Source organism: Dermacentor silvarum, chromosome 3, assembly GCF_013339745.2.
Source record: "Dermacentor silvarum isolate Dsil-2018 chromosome 3, BIME_Dsil_1.4, whole genome shotgun sequence".
NCBI lineage: Eukaryota > Metazoa > Arthropoda > Arachnida > Ixodida > Ixodidae > Dermacentor > Dermacentor silvarum.
The window spans coordinates 112,373,748-112,398,044 of record NC_051156.1 but is presented as its reverse complement, the minus strand read 5'-3'; the positions used below and the strand labels follow the sequence as shown (position 1 = coordinate 112,398,044).

General features: G+C 46.9%; 1 pseudogene; it reads right to left on the bottom strand.

Moving 5' to 3' along the window:
* Window positions 1-811: 811 nt before the first annotated feature.
* Window positions 812-24,179, bottom strand: LOC119443975 (techylectin-5A-like; annotated as a pseudogene).
* Window positions 24,180-24,297: the final 118 nt, after the last annotated feature.

The window sequence follows — 24,297 nt, the reverse complement described above, 5'->3', positions numbered from 1 at the left end:
GTGATGGCGCATATCTCCAACTGGTGTCATTCTACAATTCATTTCAAGTGGATGCGTCTTGCTAACTCAATGGCTACAATTCGTAAATTGCAATATGTGTTGTAAGGTAACTAAGAAGTTATTTAGTGAATTTTTGTTAATTGTTCAATATCTGTTTCGACTTCCCGGGCTACTAATGTCTGCCTCATCGAATAATCCAGCTCAATGATAACAATTAGGCTACCTGCCACAGGCGATTTCTTAAAATTCCGTAAAGCTTAATTTTGAACACCCTGTATGTACATACAAACTAAAACTCTCCGGCTACGCCAATGGTTCGAGCATAGCCTGCATTGAAAAGTGCCATCTTGCTCAGCGCTGGCGAACAATTCTCGCATGTAGCTCACGACCAGCAGAGAAAAAAAGAAAATGAAACACCGCGCGGCATTTGCCGACTGCGCGCGCGAAGAGTGGCTTCACTGCAGAGCAGGAACATAATGATGGACCTATGCGCGACTCTGCTCCCGTAAGGAGCATATACAGTAACTCTATCTTTGCCTAAAGTCCCTATACAAGAACAGGACCGCCATCCTTTGATCAACGTCACTTCTCTCTCCTCTGTATCTCCGATGGGACGACAATAGCGCGCGCTTTCACTTCTTTATATTTTGTTTATTTTCCGCCTCAGAGCCATGTCGAAAGTCACTCTGCGCAGCCGCATGTCGCCGGCTGCCACCCTTTCGAGTAATTATATCTCGATCAGTTGAACTGACGCCTTATTTTTTCAATCAGTAATTGTGAGTGTACACCTTCATTATACATAGGAGTTACGAAGCTGCAGTTGTCTTTTGAGAATGTAATTTACCTGAATAATTTCTTTGTTTGAGTTTTGAGGCTGACATGTACCAGGAAAACTAAAGGAAAAGGAAATCAGTCACTGCTTAGGAGTTTCTAACCACAAATATTTATTTGCTTTATGTGCTGCGTACCTCCAGTTCAGACCTTCATTGAGAGGAAATACCCAACGGATACCGTCATAGAGAGGATGTAGGTAAAATAAATTCTCAAAAATATATCAAAAAGTGTAAATGTTTTCAGCGGTAGTCAACAGCAAAATACCAGTGCAGTTTATTCTTTTCTGTTATCGCACGCATATCAAAAATCCTTCTAATAGCGAGACAAGCTTCTGTTATTTCTGCCTTGTCTTCATTTATCGTTAACCTTGAAAGTTAGGTGTGCATTGCGTTCATTAAAAAATGCATTCAATAGATACTAATGCAAGGGGTAGAAATATGCAAGAGAATAACGAAGCTAGAGAATAAGTTAGTAACCGCGCAGTGAGCCTTGGAACAAAATAGTTAGGCATCACGTTAAAAGACCAGAACATAGCGTTGTGCATGAGAAAGTAAAATGGGATAGTAGATTATATGGTTTAGTAGGAACAATACAAGTCACGCAAAATACATAACTAGATGGTTTTCTAGATCAACAGAAAGGGTGCAAACAGATGACAAACACAGTAACGGACGAAAGGCAAACAGGTCGGGAGGTAAATTAGAAAGTTTTTTTGCCATAATGTATGCAAAGACAGCTGACGGAAGACGGATTTGATTGGAGGTCACTGGGAGAGGCATTCGCTCTTGTAATGTTCGAAAATTAGGCTGATGCTGATCGTCATGATAATGATTATGAAATCAGTAAAAGTGAAAGTCATCCATGTAAAACATGACCACTGAGAAGAATGAAGACGGCATTCATCAGTACGAGCACTCATCTTATTGTCTTTCTCGTCTTCATTGCATGCTTTTCGTGCAAATTGTTTCCCTTCAGGAACATAAGTTTCATGGCACTTGAAATCCAACGGCTTTGTTACCGAGAAATTGGACGCTCCTAGCAGAATGATGATAATGTTCCCCTGGAAGAACGGTTAACTCAGCAACGCACAGGTATGACCTAGTTTGTGCTTCATTGCCATTGTGCAGAGCACACCTGACATATGCGACGCACAAGTGCACAAGAATCATATATAATTTGTCGGAAGTTCACGCTTGCCATTGTTGCTAATTCTGTCCTTTGTATAATTTGTCTGCTACAGTAAGTCAATGAACCAATAAGAGCATTCGTACGTGAAAGGCCTTTGATGCATGATTAAGAAAACTAGCTGCGGCCTAACGCCAGCTTTAACAAAGTTGGATATTGGTTTGACACAGATGTGGACAGCAGGAGGGCAACCAAGGCAACACGTGTGTGTTTACGGACCAGCCCTAGCATTCTGCGGGTGTTAATGAACTGCAACACTTCCATGGGTTTTACGGCTTCCTTAAGTTCACGAATTATATGCGAACATGCTTTGCTCCATACTAAATGAAGTCGCTTGTAGAAGTTGGCGCTAGTCTGCATCCACACGATTCGACGTTCTCCTACGCGTATATTGGGTTTTAACATTCTCTAATGTAACAAGGGGGTTACCTTGACTTATGTTCGATGCCTGTTCAAATATATCTGGAAAACTACTGTTAGAGATATTTTTTGGCCGCTGCTCTATTGATTCCCATGGGATCATACAGAAACTTTAACGACATCGAGGCATTAAAATGGTATGAACTAATCTTATTTTGGGTAGTTATGCAGAATGCTATTACGCTTAGAGTAGCAAATTGGCTTCATGCGCTTTCCTTCAAATTTACCAACGGAACCGCTTCCAGTGCACTGTTAGGCTACGTATTGTTGTGCCCAACACAGTAACAGATGCACTGAAGCCCATCGTAAGTGTTCATTACGCTCTATCAGGGACTTCACAAAACTCTTATCAAGTTTGCTCATTCCTCTAGCTGCTGTACAACGCCAGATATTTCTTCTCCGATGGGCGCCGTGTAAAATTAAGAGGAAGGAAGTGACAGCAGTTGGTTTCGGCGATCAAGCAATGACCCAGCTTGGCCGAATCATCATTTGAACTTCGGGATAGGAATAATGGTAGAGGCGACCTGGGTGGCCTCGCACACTCCACTCGATCCCATCTGCGTAGCTCTCATGCGGTCCATTCAGGTTGAGGCCGTTAAGGTTCGACGCGTGGCACTGGCTGTACCACCAACCTCCCCGGTACAAGACCGCACAGTTGCCAGGACCCGAATCGTTGTCGCGGTCAAAGGTGGAGAAGTTTTGACAGTTGCCTTGAACCATTGCGTCCCAGCCTGTGAGGATCGAACAGGACTGGTTAATAAAAATTTGGATTTAAAGCCATAATAAAAAGATATATATTATGCACCAACACATCTTGGCTCCACGGCTTATAATCGCCACAAATTCTGCGGCTTAATGCAGAAGTAAAGGTACTTAAGAAATGAGCTTGAGTGCTTACAAAAATGACGGCAACGCTATTTCAATAGTGGTCTGCGTTCAAGCGATCATCGTACAGTTCTATAAAGGACATTACACAAGACGATGATATCGTAAATGGATACAATTTTCCGGCTATATATGCAAGGCAACCTTGCACATATTTGGTACCAACTGCATACTTTTATTTTTCTTGTTATCAGATCTGTGTTCGTCAGGTATCTCAAAGAAATGCAAAATATTGGAAGTGCTAGCCCAAATATGCATCAGTACTGATGTTCTTACCTTAAAATATTTTGCAGACAGTGATTTGAATGGCAAATGGGTAACGCTGCTTTACCGTTGGAGAATATATTATGAACAGTATACGTTTAACTCGGAGGCCTAAATATGTACAAACATTCTGCAGCAGCCATTTATTCTGTGCTTATATTGCGGACTGCCCAGGGGAGACTACATATCTTTCTGTGAGCAACAACTTCTGGCTATTCTTCGCAGCTCCTGGATGATTTCTCTAAAACGCAGTAGCAGTTTGCTGCAGAATGTGTACTTGTGATCTAGCCATTGTTGAGAGTGAAAGCTGGCAGTAAGATTTAGAGAGAAACCGCCTACTGGAAATTAATGCCAGACGTTATAATAACAAGAACAGTAGGGCAGGGCACATAATACATAGATCAGAACCATATACTCAGTAAATTAGGTTGATACAATGGGTGCCAAACAGAATTGTTGACGCAAGCAAAGGGTAACTGTAGGTCGTCGTCGGTGGAAACCGTGATGCAGTGGAATCAAATAAGCTAAATAAATTGATGGTGAAAACATGCTGCCACTGTGATATAATTGTAGTGGTTGATACAGCAGTGCCTTTGTGGCAGTCACTCGAACATAGTAATTTCTGGAAGCGATTAATTAGGCGTATGGGTAATATTTGTTCCGGTTAAGAACCTTGGAGAATCGTGCCGGTCGTCTGGTGAATGTTGAACGTGTAATTACAGACATTTGTAGAGCTATCCCGATGGCCCCTGCTTTTAGCTCTTACGGTCTGACTTACAGTTTGGAACAAGCGGTAAATGTAGGAGACCTACCTTCTGGGCCTACCATCTTTCCCACGTGCAGCTTGTATAGGCTGTCTTCGTCGTCAATGCGAACACTCTCATAGTCGACAGAAACACCTATCTTCTGTGCTATTCTTCAGCACTACCCGAAGAGACATCTCTTCATCGCCGGACGTCAACGCGTGCAGAGCATTGTTTCCTACAAACAAGACGTTTTGAGGTTCTGTGCGCACGATGTCAAATCGCAGAGTGCACATAAATTCAACAAACAGAACTGAAGTTTCATGACTGTTCAATGAAATCAATGCATATTATCACAAATGAGGTCTGTTCGTATGTGTGTGCGTGTATGCGTGCGTGCTTGCGTGCGTATGTGTGTACTTATGAACTTTAGAATGCTCGTTTCTGTATTGGTTCCCAGGGCATGACATCTTTTTCTGAATAATTTCTACTAAATACTGCCGTGGTAAAACTACGATGTCTACGGCAACTGTAGTCACGCAAAACGCACTTAAACAAATTTTATGAGAGCTATTGTAGGGAGGAGTGGAGAGGTGAGAAGCACTCTTTATTGCGCTGACGGCAGTAGCTTCCCTGAGCGCTAGATCAGCCATGGTGTCAGCCATTACCGAGCAGGTTGATGACCAAAATAAGGGAAGCACTCATGTCATCGACGCAATGGAGACATGAGAGCGGTGTAGGGGAGCGAACGCTATTATTTTGCGATTATTTTCTAGTTTAGCAATCTACCTTTCTTTTTTTTACTATCTCCCAGGTCTACAATGCTCTTCCACGCATCGGCTTTCATGGTTGCTAAATCTAATTCAACAACACAAAAACAGAGACCCAGACTGCAAGTCAGGTAACTTTATGCCTAAACGTTAAGCTTGCGCAGATATATCTAAGTCCATATTTATATCGAAAGGCTAGGAAACAAACAAAATATACCTCATTGCGCGTTAACGAACACAAGCCTGTCACACTTTCTCTGAATGTTACAGATGATGATAGGTTGAAAGATTGGTGTGCTACGCGTACCGGTCCAGATTATTTGAAGCAATATAAACAAAAATTTTGCTTCGTTTCTCTACATTGCAAAACTAATTAGGCAATAAATATTTTACGGATTGTGAATTTACGTATCCGACGTGAACGTCTTCGGTCTTATCATGTCGAGAATAGGCAGCGGATATGCGCTACAACTAAGCGCAGTATAAATGATGTTAGCATTGATTAGAAACTTCACTCTGCGGTATTCGAGGGACCAACATGGGTTACTGGATATCTGACACGGGGAGTGTACCTGATTCACGCCAACTTGGGTGATTGCTTATGTGCCAATGGTTATGGGTCGCTCGTCAAAAGGCATATTTTACGACATTTTGTCTCACTGGTGATGTGACGCTCATCAATAACAAAAAATAATTGAAATATAGCTGCTGCTGGGCGGAATTAAACTGCGCTATATACGTTGAGACACGCATCACGCGCGGGCATCACGGCTGCACCGCTAGGTGATGCAGCCTGTCCAGAAGGTGTGGAAATCGAGGTGCATTCCCTGCGCCTCGTCCCCCCGCTCTCGCGTGGCGCTTGGCTCGATCTCCGGGAACCGCCAGCCGTAAAGGCAACATGGCGGACACGGCTAGCGCGCCGGACCTACTTTCCCGCGCTAACCGTGCTTCTCTCCCCCCCCCCCCCCCTAGGCATTAAACTTGCCCCGCGAGAACACGTCACTGGGCCGCACCCTGATTGGCCTCCCGAGTGGCGGCCCCCGGGCACCCTCCCCACCCGAGCTCTCGTCCGCTGAGTGCTCACAGGCCCGCAACGAGGTGGTTACATGAGACCTTTGTTGACGCGACTGCTCGTTCTCGCGCTTGGCGGATCGCTACCCGGTTAGCCTTACATAGCGGGCGCGCGTACTCGATCGGTCTTGCGGTGAGCCTTGGCCCGTAAGTGGCGTTACTGTCGCACTGTGCTGTATCTTGGGTGAATAAACCCGTGTTTGTGGGCGATCTGACTCCGGAGCCTTCCCTGCGCCATGTCGGAGAGTCGACGAACCCTGCCGTAGCTATGTGCGTGGCGGAGTGGAGGAGCGTCGTGCCCTTCCCTGACCGTCGCTCGTAAGGTAAGCCTTGTGCAAACCCATCTCCACAAAGGAAACGCGAATACAGAAGTCCGGCTGCAGTACACTCGCATACATGACGCATTTCAGAGGTGGTGATACGATGTGCTGCTACATTGCCAGAATGATAATAGCATTAATGCGAACAGTGATCTTGAGATGGTTTCTGCAAGAATTGCCCCTTTGCTGTGCCTCTATAACGTTGTGCCGTTTTCATCAGCACCTACAACTACTGACATATATGACACGTTGACATTACGTCTGCACATTTCATTGCTTGGGCAATGTGGTTTTGTATGAGTTACTTCCAGTACATTTATCCACCCGCTTTATTTTGACCGTTCAATTGGCTCGTTTAGTACAACAGCAGGGCGTCGTTCGTCGTCCTGATTGCGCACTTATACTGACAATATTTCATCATCAGGAATTTTTGCACGTGTTTATTCATTTCACCTAGACACCCGGATATGCCGGATTTGACACTGACGTGGCGGCGTCTTCGCGACTTGCATACCGAGAACTTTTGGACGTTGCCCCTTCGACAATGGAGGGAGCTTCGTCACAGCACGCCAACCTAACTCAATGGGCTGTAACTTAAAACAATTTATTGCAAAAGATCCACCTAGTTTCAAAAAGGTTTCAGTTAGCAACGTCGCAAGGGTACTTCCTTCTAATAACATACACATTTAGGACACTTAGTCGGTGCTTAGTGCTGCGTTATGGGAGTGTTTTGATGCCGGCGAAAATATTGCTCTAAAGCAGCCGCAGTGATACGATAGTGCCGTAAATGCGTATGTTACTAGAACGAAGCACTTTCTCTACGGTGGTAGTTGAAACTGGTTGAAACTTGGCCAATCTTTTGAAATATATTTTTGTACAAATGCTTCCCATTGAGTTAAGTTGGTGTGTTGCGGTGAAGTTCAACAATGTTTCGAAATGGCAATGTCCAAAATATATGTGCACTTACGACAAAAATATTCATTACCCGTGCTCTGACTCCCTACTTCTGTTCTGTGTTGTCCACATTGCTATCCTCAATTATACACACTTTTTGAACTCGACAGGGCAAATTTCGGCTTGAAGTCAGACGAAGAAATAGCGTGTACTACACTCTAAGAAACAACATAAGTCCAGAATAACAGTCCATGTTTTCTTTGCACGAATGACATACAGGGCGTTCTTTTTTTTAGCAACACTAACGTTTTCGAAAGTTCCTCTAGTAGAAAGCAGTTATAAACAGGGATAAGGTGTCTCAGAAAGGCTGGCCAACGTTTCGATAAGAAGACCTTTCTTCGTCAAAGGCGGCCTCGTCATCCTCGGCAGGTTAGTTTTATCGGGTTATTAGAGTGACGTCACGTGCGGTCGTTGTCGGTGGCGGCTGGTCGTAAAGTGACAGACTGAAAAGAAAAATTGGAGGACGCTTAAGCTTCCGCTTTAAGAGTGGAACGCAATAGCGTTATAGGGACCCGATGGCATCGCATTTTTCTTCGTGCCTCAACCCTCAACGTGGGAAACCCTCGACATGGGAAAGCCAGCTTACAAAGACCAAGTTTACCCCGATATCCATATAGTCGGCTTCACTTATAAACACGAATGCATTGCTGGGAAACCATTTTTACCGGTGCAAAATAGACTGTCTTATATCAAAATATGGAGGCCCTAGGAGATTTATTATTATTTTATTAATTGTTTGCTGTTGCTCGAGGCGTGTGCCTGTGCAAAATTTGGAGGACGCTTTAACATTCAAAGATCACTGAATGCATGTCAGGCTTCCGGGTTGCTGCAGCTTCCTTTTTTTTCCACCTTCAGTAGAGAGATTGAGTACAGATACGATCAGTCATAGAGGCATTGCGTAAGGAGTACAGGATGCATACGTGAATATCTTGACAAATATCTACAAGGATTCCACAGCTACCTTGGTTCTCCACAAGAAAAGTAGAGAGTTACCTATCAAGAAAGTGGTCAGGCGAGAAGACACAATCTCTCCAATGCTATTTACCACATGCTAAGAACAAGTATTCAAGCTCTTAGGCGGGGAAGGCTTAGGAGTGAGCAGCAATTTCAGCAACCTTCGGTTTGCAAATGACATTGTCCTAGTCAGCAACAATGAGGACGAATTACAACAAATGATTGAGGTCCTTAACCGAGAAAATAGAAGCGTGGGGTTGAAGATTAATATGCAGAAGACAAAGATAATGTTCAATAAGCCTGGCAAGGGAACATGAATTCAAGATCGTCACCTAGACTCTAGAGTCTGTAAAGGCGTACGTTTATCTAGTTCAATTACTCACAGGGGGCACTGATCATGAGAAGGAAATTTACAGAAGAATACAATTGGGTTGGAGTGCATAGGGCAGGCATTACGAAATCCTGACTGGGAGCTTACTACTGTCGTTGAAAAGAAAAGTGTACAATCATTGCATTCCACCAGTGCTAACACATGGGGCAGAAACTTGGATTGATATATATATATATATATATATAGTAGGCTCAGGTGTAATGACATTGCCTGAGAGAGCAATAAAGTGTGAACCAAATTCCAAGTATAATTAATCTTTATCTGACTATGGCCGTGTAAGGATGAGCTATGGCTGTGTAGCGATTAGCCGCGGTTGTGAGGAAGCTTTGCTTTGAACGATTCTATTTCCACATATGGCACAGATAACAAACAACCTCGAGAACAAGTTAAGGAGCGTACAAAGAGCGGTGGAACGAAAAATGTTAGGCCTAACGTAAAGAGGCAGGAAGAGAGCGGCGTGGATCAGACAGCAAACGGGGATAGCCGATATTCTAGTTGACATTAAGAGGAAACATTGGAGCTCGGCAGTCCATGTGATGCGTAGGATGGATAACCGGTGGATCAGAATGGATACCAAGAGAAGGGAAGCGCAGTCGAGGACGGCAGAAAACTAGGTGGGGTGACGAAGTATGGAAATTTGCAGGTGCAAATTGGAATCAGCTAGCGAAAGACAGGGGTAATTGGAGATCGCAGAGAGAGGCATTCTTCCTGCAGAGAACATAACTATAGGCTGATTATAATGACTTCAACGAGTATTCAAAGCGCTTAATTCGTTACTGCCATAATTACTCCAATTAACTTTTAAATGAATACGTTACTGTACATCACATATTACAATCTACGAATTCTAGCTGAGAGTATGAAAGGCATATCCCCTCGAAACATATTTTCAGGACTACACTGGTTTCGCAATAACAATATTCAGTGTCCGCCAAAGTACACTAGCATTCTAGTTACCTTTTTGCGATTAAACAGCGTTTTCAAAAAGGCAAGTGGAAGAACAGCGCGCCTTTACCGTTAGTTTCAAGGCGCCTATCTCGAAAGCGGTGCCATCCTCAGAGTTCTTTGTAAGTCGATATGTGTGGCAAGCTCACTAGCTACAACCTGTAGACAGAAATATGTGCCCTAAAGTAGGAATTAAATAGTTTAGCAGTGTAAATACGTGAATTATTCAATTAAGCATTTTGACTTCTCGTATAAGCAATGGCCGGCGAAATTAAAATATGGGTTTTTAGGTGCCAAATTTGAAATTCGGCCGCCGTGGCCGGGATTCGATGCCTCTACCTCGTGCTCAGCAGCCCAACACCATAGCCACTTAGCAACCCCGGCGGCGGGTTGCAATGGTCACCTGATCGGGTATTTTAGATCAAGAGTTAGAATTGTGGCATCTGCAACAGGAAATGTCGAAAAACTTGATGCAGCCAAAATCGAAAAAGAACACATACACACAGATATATATATATATATATATATATATATATATATATATATATATATATATATAGTAGCCTCAGGTGCAATGACATTGCCTGAGGGAGCAATAAAGTGTGCACCAAATTCCAAGTATAATTAATCTTTATCTGACTATGCAGCCGTGAAAATTCTAAAAGAGCTATCAAGACGGCAAGAATTACCCGAAACCTACGTCGTATGGACCCCAGGCTACGAACACCTGGCAGGAAACGAAGCAGCACATGCTGCCTCCCGAGAGCATACCAGCCGGGATTTCCTGCCACACGGGATCCGGAAATCGACGAGGGTGGAGGACATTCCCATCAACTACGCCGTAATACTGCAGCATTACCGACTCGAAAGAAGACAATATCCTTTACCACATTCAAAATTAAGCAAGCAAGAAGCCACCGCCCTCCGCAGACTACAAACAAATACGTATGTCCATGGAATTATCATGCACCTGGTGCATCCCACTAAATTCTCATACCTATGCCGATATTGTGATGTACCAGACACCCTACAACACATGGTGTTGGTGTGCCCACACCGCGAGAAAAACAGTCAAGACGATGCCTCAGAAACGATAGAAGCCACCGAAGAAACGTGGGAGGCAATGTTAACAGCACAGAGCCTGGAGGATCAGCGAAGTCTGGTGGACCGGGCCCGGGCTGCGGCATTAGCCAACGGCTTTCTGGACTGAGAGAGCCGCCCACCTAGGGCGAAGAAAGAACACTTTCTCGCTGTTTCTAGCAATCAACGTTCATTCCTCCTCCTGACTATGGCCGTGTAAGGATGACCTATGGCTGTGTAGCGATTAGCCGCGGTTGTGAGGAAGCTTTGCTTTGAACGATTCTATTTTCATATATGGCACAGATAAAGCACAGGTACCGCGTACGCGTACACCGACCCCGACACAAGTGAGCCTATAAAGCGAAGCAAGTGAGCCTATAAAGCGAAGCTTTATAGGCTCATGTGTGTCGGGGTAGGTGTACGCGTACGCGGTATCATCATCAACATTCGCTCGAGCGTCATCTTCATTCCACAGCTGGCTCGTTGGTGCCCCTCGGTTCGCGCTCGTGCTTGTGCTCGGCACGCGCTTGTACCACTATTGCATGGAGGAAGAAATGTTTCGTTTCTTTCCTCCATGCAATGTTCCCACGTTCATTGTCATCGTCTTCTGCCACAGCCTATGGCCGTTGCCGCTCATCGTTCCAGCGTTCACTTCTCGTCTGTTGTCGTAATGGGGAGGCCGCGTTTACGGGGGTATTAGCCTTTGATTAAAGGGGTATGGAAAGGGAAGTAGAAGGAAAGGGAAGGACAAGTATTGCGATAGGGAAGGAAAGGTAGTAGGCCAATGGCAGGAAAAGTAGAAGATAAGGGAAGCAGAAGTAGTATGAAATGGAAGGAAAAGTAGTAGCAAAGGGAAGGAAGAAGTAGTAGGCCAGGTGCACAAACGTCAAGCTTTGCTTACCTCCATTTTCTCGACAGGGGAAGCGCTGCTGATTTATTTTATCAATACTACACAATATTTGGTTTGGACTTGTTTAGAGGGCCAACGTCACATTTACGAGGTGACTTAGGTGGGCCGCCTTACCTATCCAATACTCTTCAGCCGGATCACCGAAGCCCATGGCATATTCTGTCCAGTTTCGGTAGAAGTGGTACACGCTGTTTCCAAACTGTCCTCGCCTTTGGATTACCTGAAATAAGATATCTGCTCATGGATTGATGTAAAGTACGCGCCATACAATAAACGATAGGTGATAGTTGTTTCATTATGTGCGTGATAATAAAGCTACAGTTGTTTGTTGCTTGAACTAATTCTTCAAGTCCCGTTGGCATCTTTCAAACACATCGACGTCAAGCGGTGCATTTTTTAAACAAACGTGAATGATTATATGCGTGCGATGTGTCATTCTATCTCGATTGCTAGTAAGGCGTTTAAGTAAGAGTTGTGATACTTCCAACATGACGAGGCACTTGTAATTACCACTAGCTGCCATGCCAGACGCAGGGAGATGGCGATAAAGTGAATGTATAGTTGACGTATGGTAGAACAAAATACCTGCAAGCGAATGGAAAGAGCCACTGCTTAACAAACTGATATTTACCGCACAGCGAACCGTGCAGAAGAATTGCTATGAGAGAAATATCTGTGTGTAAAACTTTTTGTTGTGAGCGTTTGTGAGGTATTATTATGCACGTACTTGACTGCGGTACATCTATTAAAGACATTGCTAAGACGGGCTGAGTATTTCATTAAACTAAATGCTTCAAAGCAGAACAAATTTAAAGTAGCGTGAAAGTTGCCATATGTAACAGAAAGTCAATTGTCGATAGAATTGAAGGTACGCAGCGTCGAAGATATTTCTTCGCATATATTTAATGTTCAATCAACAAGTGCTGCCACTCCGCAAACAATGCACGGCGATTTTCGTATTTGTACTTTCGCTGTATTATGCAATAGTTCGCAGAGTCTCTAAATGTACTCACATTTAAACCCACTACCAGTATAGCTTCTGCAAGGCGGACTGCATTTGGGACGGAAAAAAGTAAAATGAAGGGACACTGATTCGATTCGTGTCATTAGCATTTTGCGTACAAAATGCTATCTTTAGGGGAAGTGACCTCACCGTCCAACCCCCGCCATCTGTTGTCATGTCACAGTAGACGGTCTGTCCCGACGGTCCCGCTGCCTTATGAATACTGTGTAAACGCCACTCTTCGTCTGACCAGCATGCAAAAGGTCGTTGCAGTGCCGAGGTTGAATTGTACCTGCAGGAGAGAAATTTTTGCCGATTACTTAGAAACCAATTTTTTTTAGGATGACTGACTATTTAGGCAAAATACTTGCTCACTAGTACACAAAATGTGAAAACTAGCCACCGCTATCCCAATTGCTTTCGCAGATCATCGGCTAAATTATACTTGCCAAACAAAAATAAAATAATGTTCACAATGAATTCTCCAACCACATGAAAACATTTGGTGTTTCCTCAGGGTATTGCAGAGTTACACGTGTTGCATGCGAAAGCTTTTGATTGCTTCCTGATCGAAGAAATAAATTCTCAATGTTTCTTTAGTCAACAGGAAGAAAGCACTGGAATGTCTCGTCGTAATCGGATGTCTCGGAGCCAGGAGAAGTTTGGAACGCTAGAAAGCACCGTCACCATCGCATGTCGCGCGGCCAGTTTGCCGATCCAGCTGAGCTATCGTTGCCGCCTGCTACGTTTCGTGCTGTCGCTCGACGAGTCCAATAATCTTGGTTGCACTAGTATTATTTTCTGAACGCATATGAACATAGTACCTCCTTCATTCTTCGCGTAATGCGCAGTGCAACAATATCTATAGTTTAAGGGAGAGACATGGCAGGTATCTGCGTGTTCTTCTTGAGCCGTGTATTCATGGCGGATCAAAATTTCGGTAAGCATCAGTTTTCTTCACATTCCATGTTTATGTTTGGTTCCACAGGATGAGAATATGAGGGTAAGACGATAAGTTATAGGTCGATAAGCCACGCCGCGGTTATTTTGCGGTTATTCGCTATAGGCCCAGTAAGACATCCTTAGTAAGTAAACGTTAATGACAATCATCGTTACAGCTACTATAGCGATACAATACACTTTGGTGATCAACGCCTAGACTGACTGATTTATGCACACTTGACCAACGCTACGAGTGTAAATGAGTCTTTCTTACTTTTAATGTCGTGCAGGAGGCGACTGAGCTCCCGTACGCGTTCCTCCGCTTGCTCGATGGATAGCCTCACAACTGCTGCTGATTGCACGGCGATGGCTGAGGTGGTGACGAACACGAACAGGAAGGCAAGGTATCTTACCATCTTGACTGACGTACGTGGTACTTTGAAACTGTGAGAGAACGTATTTGGTTCAGCCAGAGTAACTAAATCGCCATTCAGGTGGCAAGAGAGCAACTGACTTCCAGATGGTACATCTTTACGCACACCTATCTTGGTGAGAATAGCCCATAGATAAAGATGAAAATAAATAGTGCTTGTTATTACCTGCACACACAATGAAAATACCATCGGCCTTAACCAAGAGTCGTTGGAGTATTTCCTTTGTTGCAGATACATATATATGCTCAATCTACTAGCGGAGTATGCCAAACATTTAAATTGCTATTCCTGAATGACGAGCCATCAAAGCCAGCCCGAAATCGATGAATCTGCGCCATGGCATGCTCCTCGGGCTCGAGCCAGGTATCACGCGATAACATCTGGGCATCTTGACATCAACACACCAGTCTCGTGGCTGCCTACATTCGGGTGACCACTGCAATAAATGTGTTGGAAGCAGGTCACTACACGCATTCCCACAAATGGGGATCTCGGACGTTTCTCGAAGCGCAGAGTTCTGAAGGATGCAACCCATAAATGGTCACTCCCAGACAATGCACGCCAAGGGGCCACCCCCTTCCACCCCTCCTGAAGCTCGCACCAGACATTCTCGGGTCTTCTTGTCGGTGGCAACCTGATCACGCCTCGAGGCCTCCCCACTCCTGTACGACATGGAGAGTGACCCCAACAACGTCGCGATGCTGCACACCATGGCAGCCGAGCTTGTCGTCGCTGCTCTTAAGGGGCCCCAAACCACCTCAGATATCTTTTTGAACATTTCAAGTAAACACGTGCATCGATTTGAATGCCGTCACGATCAACGGTACCAAACGCTGCAGCGCTACGTCACAAAATAAAAAAAAAAACAATGCAGTCCTCCTCTCCTGGCCTTTCCGGTATCCCCAGTGCTCGTCACGATGTCGGCAGGGTGCATCTGATGATGCCAGCGGCGATGACGATGCGCATTGGTCAAACAAGAACCTATGACTTCCGGTTTGTCTGCTAGCAGGTACGCGCGCTCCCTGCTCTTTCTCGTCGTGTTGCTTGCTTGTGCACGCGCCCTTGCGAATCGCTAATAACAGGCCGCAACGCAAGTACCAAATTGTTCGCGTTCCAACACTGTCGTGCTAAGCTGTCTGATTAGCTGCGCGAAGAGAGTGCGACAGTGTTGGCCTTTCCAGACGTGCGCGCAACATAGGGTCTATAGTGGCACGCTTCGCATGAACACGGGCCGGCAGCGCAGCAACAGCGCGTAGCCGAGAAGCGCCGCGTCCACGTCCCCATTACCGACACGGTAACTCTCCTGCATGCCGTTTGCCATTCGCGGGCCGCCATTCGATGGCGGTTTTCCTCGCGAACGGCGAGATTTCTTTGCCGCAAAGAGGATGAGACCGGGACCCATTTGTGCGGCAGCCTCACCGCCACCATCACCGATCGCTCGACGCGCCGAGGTCGTCGCTAGGCCTTTTCCGGTTCACTTCAAAGCTGAAACGGACGGCACTTCGGAATGAATTACCGGCGCTCACAAGCCGCAATATTTTCTTACCATTCTATTCGCAATAGTTGTGCATAAAGAAGAAAATGCGCTCATATTAGCGGCGCTGTCGGCTGCGATGCGAGCACAGCGGAGCCGGTCGTCTCCCGTCGGTAGCCGTGCACTGCAGCTGAGCTCGACAAGTATCGGAGCTCTCGTTCATGTTACCGTTTGACAGTGGATGTCGTTCTTCGCAAAATGTACAATTTATGCATCACTTCATCTAGGAAAAATTATTTTGCTTGGAACAGAAGCTGCAGCCGATATTTTCGTCGCCGGTGGCGGAGGCGCGCTGCCTTCGCGGTCGTCGATTGGCCCGTTGATCGTGCAGCGGGCGGTGCGTCGGCCGAACGACCGTCTAATTTGGACATCTCTCGTCCGGCAGACGTTCCACGGCACTGGATGTCGGTTCGCCGTTGGTATATTTGCCGCTAGCGTGGAATTGCCTTAGGCGGAAGTGGGCAGCGTTTTGAGAAGCGCGTTGGCGGTGACGTATGTCACGTGACATTTGAAGAAACGCTCGATGAGGAGAGTAGCGAAGGAAAAGGCGAAAAGAGTGAGGGCCATGTTTTGATAATTAAACTCGTGTAACTTCGCTATTACGGCGCCATTTCGAAAAATTCTCGCGGCTACGTGTTCGTTGTAGACTCTTGCACAACTGAAACACCAAAAATAAATTTCGACCAGTGGCTGGTTTAGGGGCCCTTTAATTTACCCGTGTTCTGGCAGTCGGACTCGGAATTGCGGTTCCTCAATGTGGAGCCACTTTGTCGCCGACAAATGTGTGGTTCCTCAATGTCGAACCGCTTCGTCCGAGAACACGACCACGTCATCGGCGCGCTCACACCTGCTGCTATTGCCGTCGTCAGGAATATTCTGCGCTCTCCATACGATCATCGTAAGGCGGAACTCATACGCCGCGCAACTGATTCAGAACAGCGTCCGTTTCAGCAGCCGCTAACCACGAAGGATACGCCATGTCAGCAAACCGACGGATCACCTGCGTCGCATGACGTATCGAATCAGGGACCGCACTGCTTCACTGGACACATCAATCCTGGGCGAGTTCTTCCTACTGCGACTGCAGCCCTAGGTGCTCATGATCTTGAGCCTGTGCTTCTCCGAATCCCTCGACTCGTTAGCACAAATGAACGACAAGATAAGGGGCGTCGGTGTGCTGATAGACTCTGCCGTTGAGAGACCATGTGCGTCTCCTTCATTCGGCTCATTGGGGCACAGCGGCCACTTAGACCGTCTCCTTGACGCTAACGAGCTGCCCACCCGCAGAGTTGACCAGCTGACTGCATAGCTAAGCTCACATAAAGCAGACCGACATCGCAGGTCGCTGGCGCATGCCAACTATGGTGCGCGGGTGCGCGTCGACCATGTTACCGGACCCGTCAAACAGGTTGGCAATCCCACCGTCGCGTAGCGCGCATGGAGCGAAATAGCAACTGGAAGCACGACTACAGTGTGCTAGAATACCTTGGGTAGTGGAAACAGAGCGCAGCGCCTATGGGAGCGCTGTTGCCACTTCTGTTAACCGTCGCGTGCATTGCTGGCGTCAGAAAACCGAGGACTTCGCGGCCTCTGTACCGGCTGTAGCACCTGTAAGCAGTTTGTATGGGCGTTCTGTGTTGTAGGTTGCTGTCAGTGAAGTTGCGTACGCAGTTTCTCATTCTTTTACGGCATTTTCGACACGTTCTATTTTCTTGCGCTGCGTGGTACGCTCAAGTAGTGGTTCGCAGTCACGGAGAAGAAAACGAAAATAGTTAGGCACCCAATGCTACGCGCCGAGACACGACTTGCAATAGTCTCTCGTATCAGGCACCTCGTCCTGTCTTTCGTGTCGTACCCGCATCAGAGCATCAGAACTCACCAAGCAGTAAGAATCGACTGCGACCACCCAACTTGCACCGGCTTCCACCACTACGCCCCAGTGCCACAAAGGAGCCACGTCCGAAGACGCCTCACTCGCACCTTACTGACACGCTGTCACCAGCGCTACGCTCGACCACGACCCCTTAATCGTGGTATCGCCGAAGCACCAGCAAGCTCGCTTCAGACGCCCTTGTAGCGACACATGCGGTGTCACGTGTAGATGTCGGCGACTCACAACAGTACTCGCAAGGAGGACTAGAATAGTAGTGAAGAGCGTGAACATACTTATCTACGAAGGTTAATTATCCCACGCAAAAGCGACGATCAAGCCTGCCTCCTAACCTGGTGCAGAGGCATTCTCCCCTGCCCTTCGCGCAAGGATGTCGTGTGCAACCCGACCGCTGCACTACTCACAGCCACGACCTCCCGAACATCTTCACCAGCCCATTCGCTTTCAACAGACTGCAAGTCATAACTACCGCTCCTATAAGAACCAACGCGCGACCAACCAAACGGCAAGTTTCGCCACAAGGATGTGGTCACCTACAAACCGCATGTGGGGATCACCAGTGCATCCTCTGGCTTTCTCGCTATAGAGTAGCTATATGGCGAGCCGTCAGAGCCAGCCCGAAGACGACAAAACTGCACCGCGTCATGTTCCCCGTGAACAAGCAAGTTGTCACGCGAGGAGAAAATCTGAGCCGCTCCACATCCGCGCACCAGGCTTCTATTCGTCGACATTCGCGCGACGACTGCAATAAAGATGTGGCAAATAAATGACTTTACTTCCTTCCCACCCTTGACTGTGCTAATGCATAAACAATTTTCCGTACTTTTTCCCTTCAGCCCTCGGCCAACAGTGGCGTGCTCCGCTTGACCCTGTCTTTATCGACTATTTAACTTCTTATCTTTGACACTTTAGCAAACGGATTCTCCAAATATGTGCACAACTAGATCACTAAAGACCTACTCGCTCAAAATGCTTTCTTACGCACAAATACACATTTGTGATTAAGCAACAACATTTGCAACAACTGAAAAGTGATCGTACCTTGTGCACCATGGCATTGACATCTTTCACTTCTGTGCAGCAGGCGACAGCCACAACCTGCTGCACAGAGGTGAGAATTAACGACGACGAAGACTCTGGACTCATCGGCAATTCACCGACATCAAGGAACGGAACGACACTGGCGTCGCCTGACTTTGGTCGGCTACCCGAATTCAGTGGCAGCTCTGGCTCCTGGAGATCGCGGTATGGGAGGCTACTGTTCTTCTTCGAGGCTAATGACATTACGGACGCTTCCAAGAAACGTGCTCATCTGATAACGTTGTGCGGAGAACAGACTTACGACATCGTCTGCGCCCTCCTTCAGCCCAAGCAGCCCACCCAAGTGAGCTACGATGACATAGTTGAGATGCTCAAGGCTATTTAGATCCTCAACCTTCTGAAGTCTTCTGCAGGGCGCGCTTCCAACGACGTGACCAACGGCACGATGAAACAGTCAGTGATTACGTCCCAGTGCCCAAGAGGCTAGCAGCAGAGTGCAATTTTGGAACAAGCGCTGACACTGCGTCCAATCTAACAATCCTGCCTCTTGAGGTAATGCTGCGTGATCGTTTCGTTTGCGGTCTTCGGAACGAGCAGGTCCAGCAACGGCTGCTCGCGGGAAAGGACTTGACATCAAAGCAAGCCTTTGACATTGCACTGCGAGCTGAGAACGCCGTCGAAGACCAGAGAAACGTGAAAGCAGAATTTAAAGAGATTCACGAAGCCTGTACAATCATCTCCAAGGCAGAAAACCAAGGTCACTCGAGTACCTCTTTCCAAAATAAGAAATAACGCTGTTGGCGTTGTCACGCGCAACATAGTCCGGACACTTGCAAGTTCCAGACAACTTCCTGCAACTACTGCAAGAAACGCGGACACATTGAAAAGGCGTGCCTGAAAAAACGGAAAGAGGCAAGAACGAACAAGAACAGTAACATCGAATATCCCCGACAAGGAACTTCGACAACGGCCTCAGCACCAGTCACGACTCAACAGGATTCACCCGACGCGGCACTTTACCAGCCCAACACGTTAATCGACGCGTCCAGCACGCAGAAGGCCACGACTCAGCTACGCGTACATAGCAAGTCCTTAGACTTCGAAGTTGACTCATGTGCAGCCTGCACACTCATCAGTGAGGCCAAGTTCAAGACAATTGGGCCAGTTGGTACGGATGCATGGCTTCCTTGTTGCGCCGTTCTGAAGCCATGCAAGTTCAAGTCCACGTGAACAGATGACCCACCCCGGCTTGAGACAGACAACATCCTCCTACGCACCTAGTCAGGCCAGGCCCTTCGTGTTCTCGGATGGTCAACGGTGGATGTAACGCACAGGAACAAGACCCTGCCATTACCGCTTGTTGTCATCAAGGGAGCAGGGTGTAACCTCCTTGGACGCAACTTCCTTCGTCATCTGGGTATACAGATCACGGGCATCAATGACGATCACACGACGAACTTGTTTCCAAGCTTCTGGACAAGTACCAGTCTGCGTTCGACGAGAACATCGCAGGACGCGTTGGTCCTGAGGTACAGCTTGAACTCGTGGAAGGAGCGAAACCAAAGTTTCTAAGAGCCCGGGCGGTTCTTTTTGCACTGCAGTCAGCTGTAGAAGCTGAATTGGATCGACTGCAAAGTCAAGGCATAATCTAGCCTGCGCAGCATTCGTATTGGGCAACGCCTCTCGTACTTGTTCGAAAGAAAAACGGCTCGTTGGGAATATGCGGCGACTACCATTGCACAGGGAATCAAGTATGGAAGAAGGCAGATTATCTACTTCCCACTACAGATGATGTCCTCAGTCACTTGAGGGGAGGCAAGGTCTTCAGCACTCTGCATTTGGCACAGACTTACCAGCAACTTCACGTTACGCCAGAGACCGCGGAGATATTGACCGTGAACACGTTGAAAGGGCTTTACCAGGTCAAACGGTTGCCTTTCGGAATCTCTGCAGCTCCAGCCATTTTTCAACGCTTCACGGAGACTATGCTATCTGGCATCACAGGCGTTTGCGCATACTCAGATGACATGATGATCAGTGGGAAAGACGCCACGGAACATGCCGAGAGACGTGAAGAAGACCTGAAGAGGTTGCCAAGTACAACCTTCGGCTCGGACGAAAACAAGTGCTGTTTTGCAGTGCGACAAGTTTCGTTTCTGGGAACACCGAATCGACGAGACAGGCGTCCACACCAACGAAGAGAAAGTCCGAGTTATAACAGAGGTTCCAGCACCAAACTGCAAGCAATCACTTCAATCATTTCTCGGAATGCTGGCTTTCTATAACAGATTCTTGATGAACAGGACATCAATTGCCAGCTGTCTCTACCAGCTCCTGCAGAAGGACGCCACGTGGAGATGGGAGACCAACCATCAAGAAGCATTCGATAAGCTTAAGAGATTGCTTCTCAGTCAGACCGTACTGGCACACTACGACGAACAGAAGGAGTTTCTCGTCTCATGTGACGCTTTCACCGTACGGCATAGGAGCTGTTCTGTCTCAACGTGATGACCAGAATAGAGAGGCGCCAATCGCTTTCGCATCTCGGACGCTAGGGTCAGCGGAACGTAATTATGCTGAGCTGGACAGAGAAGGCATCGCTGTAGTGTTTGCAACGCACAATCCTGACAAGTATATTGCGGGAAGAAAGGTGACTTTCGTCACGGAGCATCAACCGCTGCTCGGCATACTAGCTACAGCAGAAGCCAACCGCTCAAGTCCTCTCACCACTGGATGACCAGATGGTGTATCAAGTTATCGGCGTACGACTACAACATCAGTCTACCGGCATGGCAAGAAGCATCAAAATGCAGATGCATTGAGCCGATTACCATTACCAGAACGTCTCGATGAACCCTGGCCACCAGGCGACGTACTGTTGTTTGAAGCTCTGTTGAGACCTCTGTTTACTGCTACAGAGATAGCACGCCTGACAAAACAAGACAGCGTCCTGCAGAGTTTATACAAGGCAGTGCAGGATGGCAGAGTGGAAAAACTCCATGCAGAGGAGTTCGCTCCTCACCGACGAAGAGCGACCGCACTAGCATTTCATCGTGAGTGCATTACACTTGGGTCACGAGTGATCATACCAAACTCAGCACGATCTCAGGTCCTGGCACTTCTACATGCTGGTCACCGAGGCATGGTAGCCATGAAAAAGGGCGCAAGGAGCTACGTATGGTGGCCCGGAATCAACAAGGTGATCGAAGAAACGGTGCGGCAGTGCCGGAATATGCCGTTCAACGCAGAAGAGCCCACCCAAAGCTCCTATTCCCGCCTGGGACCGTCCCCAGACACCATGGCACACGGTGCACGTTGGCTTCGCGGGGCCACTACTCAGGTGCACCTACTTGGTTGTTGTGGACGCACACACAAAGTGGGTGGAAGTTCAGCACGTGAGGCAAGCAACATCCGTGGTTGACATCGATGGGCTCCGAAGCCTCTTTGCAACGTTTGGCATTCCCCAAAATGTCGTCTCCGACAACGGAAAAGCCTTTATCTCCACCGAGATAAAGCAGTTCTACACAGCAAATGGCATTCAGGCTATAACATCACCAGTGTACCACTCTGCAACAAACGGTCAGGCAGAACGCTATGTGGCAGAGCTAAGGAGAGCACTTCTGAGGGATACAGACAAGTCCATACAGTGCCGACTTGCAAGATTCCTGTATCGACAAGACACAACTATACACACTGCCACAGGGATGACACCTGCGAAATCCATGTTCGGGCGAGAACTTCTATGCCCTCTTGATCTGCTCAAGCTGGAGACAGAGATACAAATCTCTGAAAGCCAGGAGGCATTACCGAAATCAAGTCGCTTCGCTGTAGGGGAGATAGAACTCATCCATCAATTTTTGAAAAAGCCGGATTTCATTGAAGGCGAAACACTGCCGCGTCGGGCCACGATTCTGGCTGGTAAAAAGCGACCAAGGAAAGGTGCGGTGTCACCTCAACCACATGAAGAAGACGAGCCAGACCGGACAAGCAACCCAATCACCGATAGATTGGAGCATAGCAGACCATCTCTCAGGCACCACGTCAAAAGACACACCGTCGAGTTCTGTGGTTCTATGGCCTGACTCGCTCGATAGGCAAGACAATACTTCCTTGCAACCGTCAACCTCGATGTCACAAGCCGGAACCACCTGGAAACTGCGACCACCTGAACTTAGGCGCCCTCCAGACCGCTATGGAGGACTTCGTCTAAGGGAGGAAGAATTGACATGTCGCGCTAGAAGACGACGACAACGAAGTGCGCCCGCGAATGGACGGGACGTGATGGCACGAGCGCGAGTTTTTCATCGAATGCTGGCGAGTTGTTGACTCCCACGCCTAAGCTATGCCCCTTAACATGGTCATGTTTCCTTGTGTGCAATAAATCGTCGGCAGCCACAAGCTACTGCACAAACGTGACAACAGCTATGAAACAAATAAGCAGCATTTAATAGAGTGTTGTATTAATTGCAGAACTTAATTTTAACAGCACGCTAAATCGTTTTTACGAATGCAAATATTGTAAATGTCTCCAAATAGTATTTGCCTAAAATTATACGCTGCCTAACATGAGACATGATTATTTAACGAGTGGAAACTATTACGGAAAAGTAATTTTTCTTCTCTCTAGCTGTCAGGAACTGGCGCGCCTACGCAATAATGGTGGACTTACTGCAGTATAATTGTTCGGAATCGCCTCTCTTTGCATCAGTGTTGCCTTCTGTAGAATGGATCAACTAATGTTACTCCTTCTAGGATGACGTTACGTTATATTATAGAAAACGTATAGCATACTTACGGTTTACTTACCGCGTTTCGGGATGTTTTATCATTAAGGAATAGCCGACAATTTGAATAGTAAATCGTCAAATACAACACGATTCACATAGTCTATTTTATTTGATCTATATTGAAAATTTACGATATTAGAACACACCTACTTACATTTTGATAGTAGTAAAACATGATCTGCATCGTATGATATCAAATGTTAAAGCATTTCACTGCCTTTGAGCCTTTGATGTTTCTGACACTGATCTGCAGCATCTGAGAGCAATAGAGCAATATAAACCTACCCACATATACTTCTATTTTTTATTATTATTTCGACTTGATTGGAAAGGGCCACTAAGCGCTAAATCATTACAAGCTTGGTCATGTCACACTCATAGTCGAAGGAGGGACTCGGCATCAAGCTTACGTCTGCTGTTTGCCTATAGTTGGAAAGCATTTTAGCGTGGAAAACTGTTAATCAAAGCGTTCTGTCGTGAAAATAGCCTAGAAGATGATATGTTATTACAAATGCTGAAGCAGGACTTGCGTTAGGACAAATAATAAAAGGAAAGGATTATCTACTTACGGAATAACCTTCAAAGTGGAGTACGAATCGGCTATCACAGCTGACGGTTATCGGAGCAGCACCGCAGACGTCAGCGCTGAAGGGGAATTGTGTGCAGATTTATCTTCGCGCACACGTTTTCTCAGTACGCGGACGCGCCAGTAAACCTGCGTACGTATCACATTCCGCAAGGCAACGCGAGCATTTTTACGTGTTTGCAAACGACACGAGAAACTTGGCCCGTGCTTTCCTCAGCCAAAGAGGAACAGACGCCTGCACTGACAGCGCGTGGAAACTGGATGCTGGGAAAGTGTGTTGCACTCCCGCGCCGCAAGATTACGTGTTACGCCGAGTGAAACCTTGAAACGAAATAAATTACGACGGGTGCTCG